Source organism: Balaenoptera ricei, chromosome 1 (genome assembly GCF_028023285.1).
Source record: "Balaenoptera ricei isolate mBalRic1 chromosome 1, mBalRic1.hap2, whole genome shotgun sequence".
Taxonomy (NCBI): domain Eukaryota; kingdom Metazoa; phylum Chordata; class Mammalia; order Artiodactyla; family Balaenopteridae; genus Balaenoptera; species Balaenoptera ricei.
Window position 1 is genome coordinate 82,688,783 of NC_082639.1, and position 8,529 is coordinate 82,697,311.

General features: G+C 46.0%; 1 protein-coding gene across 1 annotated transcript in view; it reads right to left on the bottom strand.

Annotated features, from left to right (window-relative positions):
• BCAR3 (BCAR3 adaptor protein, NSP family member) overlaps nt 1–7,705 on the bottom strand; it is a 202,069-nt gene extending 194,364 nt beyond the window's left edge. Inside the window, exon 1 of the mRNA XM_059926475.1 lies at nt 7,541–7,705. The gene's annotated coding sequence lies outside the window, so the exon portion shown is untranslated. The remainder of the gene's footprint in view (nt 1–7,540) is intronic.
• Between the last annotated feature and the right edge of the window lie 824 nt (nt 7,706–8,529).

An 8,529-nucleotide genomic window follows, 5' to 3' on the forward strand; every position in this document is an offset into this window, starting at 1 on the left:
GAGGTTTCCAGGGAGTTTTTCTAGTGCTTATCTGATTAACTGGGGCCAATTCACTAAGCTCCCAAGTAATGGAATCTGCTTTGAGCTTCAAGACATTGAAACAAAGACACGTAGACAAAGATGGCTGAGATAAAAATTCCTAGTACAACAAAGGCTATGTTGTAGAGACAGAGAAAGACCTTAGGACAGAATTTATAGCCACAGGGGCGAGTGAGGGGCAGGTACCTCAATCCTAAATGGCTCACGCGTGACAGAGTGAGAGGCCTCCTTTCCTATCTAACAGCTGGCACATCGTTGTTTTCAGAGCACTCAACTGATTTTGAATCTGGTACAAGACTACCAAGAGCTATCAAGAACTAAGGAAGATCCACACGGTGCCTACCCACACAGGGTGGAAACTGGGCAGAAGGAAAATGAGGTTGGGAGAAAGAATTTTTGTTGTATAAGAGTTTATACTTTTTGAGGTTTGAACCATGTAAATGTATTACTCCTTTATAAAATTAACTGAACAAAAATTCATATAAAGTTTGATTTACTCTGCTATTTTGAAAAAATAAATATAACATCCAATACAACATTTCAAGTAGGCAGCGCTTCTGAAATTAGAGGTTACAAAAGTACATATTTCTAGGTGTGGAAAACGCCATTCATCAGGGAGCTCCGAGCCCCTTCATTTGTGCTCTGCCTTAGTCTAGAGACAGGGACGTCATGGGGCTGGCACCCTTCAGGACTGGCTGAGGTCACACTCAGTGACAATCAACATGCCAGGCGGCTACCTGCAAGGCTGTAGCATCAGAGTCAAAGCCGGGGCGGTGACGAGTGACCCTATCGGCAGAGAGGAGGGTCTCTGGAGAAGCCAAGTGCCGCAGAGGGGGCCCCTGCCCAAAAGGTGAGAGAGGCAGGAGGGATGGGAACAGCCACCAAAAAGCAGATGTGCAGACAGAAGGAAACTAAGAGAGGAACCCATGCCAAAGCATGACGTAAGTGAAGAAAGAAAATTTCACCCTGGTGGGTTTCAGCTGAAAAGCGTGGTGTAGAAACATACACAGCCCATAGGAGCGAATCAGCAAATCAGAGAGGCCCTGGCCACACAGACTGAGCCGGAAGACATCTAGGGGAGAAGCCAGGAAAAACCCCATCGCCAGGGGAAAGAGGGGGATGTGCCGAAGCTTGGAACGTGGAGAAGTTAAAATAGAGCTGAAGTGTGATCTGGGCAGCCAGAGGGAGGACGCATAAACAAAGTAAGGGGGGGCTGTGTAGAGGAGAAAAGTTTACTCTAAAAAGTCAGCAGCAATGAGAGATTTGATTTCAGCTACAGCCAACCCAGAACCCCTATGGGGAGGTAGAGATAGGGCAGCTCAGAGGAAGGAAGGCCAGAAGGGCTCTCTGGGGCCTCTCCTTTCATGGGGATAAGGTATCTGGCAGCCTCCAGAACGGGGCCCTGCATGGGAGACAAGCAGGTTTCCCTTGAGCCATAAAATCCCTCCTCTGGGCTCCTGGGGGCCCAGTTGTGCAGTAGGTTGCCCAAGGGTACCGAGCAGTTACAGATGAAAACAATCCCTTTTAGCCCAAAGGCCATCCTCTCTCTCCCTCTTCAAGGACAAAGGGCTGCAAGACCTGAGATCTGAGTGTCACCACACTGGTCCCCAGGGGCCTTTAAGCACTGGCTCAGAAAGGCCCTGGAGTGTCCGGGGCTCTGTGGGGTAAGGTCAGTGCACACACTTCCAAGACAAGCAAAGAAAGCCGGCTCTGTAATTTCCTAACACCGAGGGAGGAAACAGAACGAGCGCAGACCAGATACCTTCCCGAAAAGCACAGCTGGCAAGCACACCCACACTGTGAGGTTGCAACTCCCTGAACTAATTAAAAGGCAGAGCAATGAGAATGTCTGGATTGCTGCATAAGCATCTCTTGGGGAAAATACGTTTATGGTATTGCATACCCAGGCTCCCCCTTCACATCCAAGAACCAAGTCAGACACAGGTGATTACAGTTTAGAGCTAGAAATGTATGTAGGGATGTGTGAGTGTGAGTGAGTGAATGAACAAGAGAGAGAGAGAGTGTGTGTGTGTGATGGGTGGATAAGAGCTCAGGCAGAGAGAATTCCTCTGAGTGATGGGAGATAGCCAAGGCAGGCTACCATCTTCCTTCTGATGTCCCTTAAGGACAGAACAACAGGCAAAGGGCTCAAGTGGTACCACAAAGGAACTGGTGTGGCCATTAGGGGAGAAATAACCTCCAACCTATAAGGGGGCATTTTAGCATTTCAGTCTCTAGGAGGTGTTTTTCTCTCTTTCTTTCTAAGTTTAAACACTTATTGTTTGAGTCTAATGCTGCTTGGAGCCAGAATGGGCCAAATCAATATTAAGAGTTTTTTCTGCTTTGTGAATCTATGAAAAGGAAAATTATTTCTTATTCTTTCCTGATAACATTCTTATCAGGTTTGGAAAATTCCCCTGGTGCTGAAAGCCTGAAGCACATTCATATCTGTAGATTGGGGGTCCCAGAGGGAGCCCAGTTGGCAGGGTCCCTTCAGGAGCTCTGTCCACCTGAAAGGCCACCAGGAGAGTTATTTGATGAGTGTGCTGGGAACGTAGCTGAGCTGCAGGATGCCAGATTAAACTCTGACATCAAAAAAGAGAACAGAGGCAGCGTGCCCCTCATCTCTTCCCTGGGGAGGGCCCTGGTGGAGATTGAACTTTATCCTGGGACAGTGATGGATCACACTGTCCAGGCTTATGAGAAAGAAAAAAGACTTTTGAGCAAGACACTGGGAGGTGTCTTAACTGACCCTTAGCCCAGACTCCACTCGGAATCAATCCCAAGTCTTTGGCAAAGAAGATTCTAAGTTGGAATAGCAAGAGAGCCCTTTGAGGCATCTAACAGAAGGGCTATGACTTTGGTGGGGGAGAGCCTGCCCCATCCCAGGTGGGTACCAGAAAGGAGGTGCAGTACCAGTACCAGCACCAGCAGAGGTGGTGATGGTTGATGCAGGTCGCCTACAGAGTAGAGTGTGGTTCTGATCCCAGCCTTGGGAAAACTTGAATGGTCAATAAAAACTGTATGAGGCCCCTGGGACTCTGTCAGGTGAAAGCTGGGCTGTGCCTTCAGTGGGCTTGGAGTTTCAGTGACTCCACCAGGAGGGAGCTCAGAGTCTAAGACATATTCGTTGCCACTATGTTGCCCCTTTCTGACTGTGTCCCTCAGGCAGGCATCAGGTGGGGAGGTATTTTATACATAGGTTGGCATGTAAACTGGCAACATCCCTGGGAACACATCAGAAGGTATGAATTACCTGTCTTCAGAGAAAAAGAAACTAATGATTCAAAGGTTATCAAAAAGTTATCCAAACTCCCTTTTGTGGGAAGACTACCCATAAGCAGGGAATTATTGGGGAGGGAGGAAGGACATGGAGCTGTGTGTGCAAACCCCACCACACCCTCATTTTTCTAGAGAATTAACAAATTGTCTTAGGACAGCAGACAGCAGCAGATGAGCACCAGCTGGGTGCCCCCCCCAATTTGGTTCTTCTTTGCCAATGGCTGTCATCTCTGGTCCCTTTCACCCAGCCCAGGCTCTCAGCAGAAGCTCTGAGGAACTTCTGAGGCTGTGCAGAGAACAGCTGAAGACCACTGCTCTATGCCTTTAGCACTGGAATGAGAAATCAATTGTCTTTATTCCCAAGTCCTGTCCTCAACCAGTACTAATAACACTAGGTAATGTTTATTAAGTACTTAATATACCCATGTTCTGTATTCTCATTTTATCCTTACAACTCTGTAAGGCTAGTTCTATTATTATATCCACTTTATAGATGAGGAAACTGAGTTAGTCGCAGAAAGAGGAAATGATTTGTCTGAGGTTACACAGGCAATCTAGTTCCAGAGCCCTTCCCCACAGCCACTCTGCCATGACTATATTTTTGAACTTCAGATATGGGATGAAGGCAAAATGGTAAGAAACATGAAACTTCTTAGACCAACTTGGCTCATGAAGTCATCGGGGACCTGGAAAAGCTATTTGCTTTAATGACTCAGACTTGGGTATTCTGTTTCCTATTAAGATTCTGCCTCTTGGTATCCTGCAAAAACTAGGGCAGATTATATAACTTTTCCATATACCCATTTCCTTTCCCAGTGGAACAACTAAGTGGACCACGCATCATGGGTGGATTTGGAATAGGTAAAATACGCTGAAGCTGCTAAAGAAGAGAAGTCAGGAATTAGAATGTCTGTTCAGTTTTGTAAATTGTGTGGTGTTCTGGCCTAGATGAGAGAATCACAGACTTTTAGAACTTTTAGAGCTTGCAGATCATAAAATCCATGTTCTGCAGGACCTTCGATATTATTGGGGTGAATGCCTCACCCAACACAAGTATCCTTCTAACCACACTCCTGAGACAGTGCTGGGGCCCTTCAGGGCCAGGAGGCTCTTTAGGTCACCAGGAAGCCATCCCTTGTCAGCAAGGCATCCTTCTTCTGCCACATGTACCCGGACATAGCACACCCTAGTGGTCTCCATCGCTGCTTCTTACATCGTACCATGTCGGCCTCCCTCCCACCAGAGTCTAACCCTGCCCCCTGGAGAGCCTAGAGTAAATCATATCCCACTGCCCCATGGCAGCCCTTGAAACGAAGGTGAGCTGTGATGTGCTCTCTTTTCCAGGCTAAACCGTTTCAGCTTCTTCAATTGTCATAACCTTATTTCCACTGCCCTCACCATATTTATTACTCTTCTCTGAATTCACTTGGTTTGCCAGTTGTTCCCCTAGCCTTCCATTGATTCTACAGATATTTACTGAGTGTCTTCCAGGAGGATAGGAGATGCTGAGAATGCATAGAAAAAGTATAGTCTCTGTCTTGAGGGGCTCACTGTCTTGGGATGGGAAAGTGGAGTACTCGCAAGCAACTGCAATATGGTGCGGGAAGTGCTATGACAGGGGCGAACCCAGGGGGCTCTGAAAGCCCAGAGGATGGGAAAGCTGACAAGTAGAGGGGTGTTTGTGTGTGTACTGGAGACTGCACTCCAGAGGGGAGAGAGAGAGGACCAGGTCTGGGAGCTACCTGTGGTTTGGAACTACTAGAGTCAAGGTTGTGGGTCAGTGGAGGATAGGAGATAGGCTTGAGGTCAACAGGGGCCAGATCATGAAGGACGTTGCATAAGACTATTCAGAGAGCAATAGGGAGCTACTGAAGGTTTGTAAGCAGGAGAGTGACACAATCAAATTTAGGTTTTTAAGAACAATCGCTCTACATTGGAGAGAGTATTGGAAGCAGCTGTGAGGCTGGAGGCGGGTGATTCCATTGCCAGATCAGAACAGAGCACAGCAGGTCTCTAACCTTATTCTGGCAGCTGAGATTCTACGGATGCTGCCTGAAATTGTGAGCTATACTTGTGGCCACAGCTCACTCTTGTTTCACATTGAGGGGCAACTGAACCTTCTCTGTAGGAATAGCAATGTTAGCTTTTTCCCAGCATCTATCTCGGCAACCAATTGTTTTAAATTTAATTTCATCAGTTTCAGCCCCTCCTTTCAGGTTATTGAAATCTTTGTGCATCGTGATTCAACCCCTTCATTTTTACTTAAGGGGAAATACTGAAGGATTTGCCATAGGGCATGTGGGCTAATCAGTGGTGGAAGCAACGCTGAATCCAGGTGTCCTGACCCCTAAACCAGTCACCCTGTTATTCTGCCTCTCTAGGAAATTGATCTGTTTAGAGGAACTAGAATCAAGATTGACTAGCAGCAGCTTACTTGGAAGAGCAGGTCTTAGCTTACAGACCCCAAAGTCAGGAAGGGGGGACCCTATACCCCTTTCCAGTATTTCTTCTTGTTGACAAAAATAATCCCTGAGTTAGAATCTACAATCAGCAGGGATGGCATTACAGGTCTTCAGGCAGCTGAAGGTCACAGCTGTTCAAACCCAATCATCGAGGCACTTGACAATGTCAAAAAGCTTGAAAGAATTTCATAGGGTGAAAAAAAAAAAATCTTACAAGCTAATGAATGCTTAACAAAAGGTTCTCTATGGATCTAAACTAGTTCAGAACGTAAAAGCTGTTCAGAGAGACTGGACAGGTGATGGGAAATGGGACACCCCTGCAGAGGAGGGGGAGTGGGGCAGGGGGCCGGCAAACAGAAAGCTTCCCTGGATGGATGCCTAGAGAATCAGGCTCCTTCTCAGGACCTAATCCCCTGGGTCTCCGACCGACTTCTCACCATAGCCCCATGAAACCTGGAGACTGGTTTCCCCTGGGCCCTGCTCATTAAAGTCTCTGACCCTCAGTCCTGGGAATCGGCACAGACTGTGTGCAGGGCTCTGTGCCCAGGCTGACCAGCGTATCCTAGGTCAGTCCATCTGCCACCCAGCACCACACCTTCATTAGCTCTTTTCCTCTTTGTTTACTTTTCCTTGATGTTAATGCTTGAAATATTTTTTAAAACAGAGCAGACCTCTACTTCTAACCAGCTCATCCTGCACCTCCTCTGGCAGACTCATAGGACCTCCATCCTTTCCCAAGACTCAACCCTTTCCCCATAACCAATCACCTCATTCCTCACTTGAATCCCCACCTCAAGTTCCACTAGTGCAATGCTTTCCCAGTATCCTCTGTTCCGAAGTCAAATGCCATTATGGAAACATCAGACTTGTCAGATGAGCAAGTACTTTATTGATGCCTTCCCAATAAGCATATGCTTGTCTTTGAATAACTGTGGACTGGCCAAATTTCACCAAGGTAATTTAGAGCAATGAGGAGCAACTCCAAAATACACTCTTCAGGGAGAGACTGTAAATAAATCTTTATCTACTTTTCATATAACAGGCACCATAAGCATTGTTTTAAGAGGAGAAATAAATCAAGTAATCAAGTCATATGCATTTTGCTCTGAGCCCTGGTCCTTACTGTCCAAGCTGGAAAGGAAGCCCCACAGCCTGAACTGAGACCATGACCATCTCCCCAACTCTTTCCCTGTGGTCATCAAAGCCCTCCTCAGTGAAGCCGCGGCCTGAACTTATCCGGTTTGAGATCGGGTAGCAAGAGCTTCACTAAAGCCGTCATGTTTTTTAAAGAGCATTTTCTATAGCGTTCTATCTGGTTTCTCACACATCTTTGATGACACATGAAAAGCTTTGTTGAAGTGAAATGTATTTGTCTGTGTGCGGGTTACTCAAATTGCCTCTCTTCCTTGCCAGGAAATTCCGATATCTGGCAAGAGATGCCCACATAAAGTCCCACACAGCAGAAAAGAAAAGCCTCGCTGACACAGAGGACTTCCAGAGGATTAAACACAAGCCACAGTTTTTAATTTTTTTTAAAGGATAAGCTAAAATAAAAGCTTACTTCACTCACCCACTCAGCATGCCGCCTTTCAGAGAGGACACATCACTGACTGCTCTTGGCCATCAGAGACAGTGGCCACATTAGCAATTTAGTGTCTTAACTTTAAACATACCACCAACTGAACAACTGCTGCATCCAGGTGAGTCTGAGTTTAACATGCCTCAGCCCCAGCCTCCTCCAAAGCCAGCGCACTTACCTAATGACATGGTGCCGATGGGGCATCAGACATGGGGGACTCAGGAGGCATCTGCTTTCAACCACAGAGCTGGGGGTGCTGGCGTCTCCCCTCCTTGGGAGCGGGGTGCAGTCCTGACCTCCCAGCCTCCAGCAGCCCAGCGGCTGGGGAATCACAAGGTGATATGGTCAGGTCCAGACGGTTTTGCCGCGTGATTGCTTCATACCACAGGGTGCTTCCCGCCCCGAGCTAAAAGAATGAAGGAGGGGTTTTCTTAAGAAATGCAGCTTTTCGACAAAATTCCTTTTCTCTGTGTGTACAAGAAGGTGCATTGCCACATTATCTGTAAGAGGAAATAACTGGGGAAAAAATGCTTGCCGACTGGGGACTGAAATAAATGATGGTATTTCCATATAGTGCAATTAAAAAAAAAAAAGAGGAGGATCTATCTTTGCTGCTAAGGTCTCTAATGTGTACTGCAGAGTGAAAAAAAAAACATCAGATAGTACTTGCAGTAAGGTCCAAATTGCGTTTATTTTGTACATGCTTAGAAAAAATGTGTAGAGCAATTCACAAGAAACTTGGAATAGTGGAGACCTTGAGGAGTAGAACTGGGGCAGGAGGAGTGATCTTACTTTTTGGCTCTTTTTTAGATTGTCTTTTTTACCTTGTGTATGCACATACTACTTTTAAAATAAAGGAATTTAAAAAAATTCCTTTCTTGTCTAATGAAAAGTATTTTTTCAGCTACACAGGAGCCTCCAATAAACAAAACTAAACTTCTCCATCATCAATCAAGCTGCAGGGGATGACTGTGAAAAGAGAAACTCAATATCCTAGAAAAGAATATTGAACAGTAAATCTCAGTGAGTTTGGGGAAGGGAGAGGACTTCAGAAAACAGATTCTGATACTGCTCCAAGTTGAGAAACACTGAATTAAATATACTACATCTTATTTTTATAACTTTATATGACAGAAAATTTTAGCATATAAAGTAAATAGTATAGTG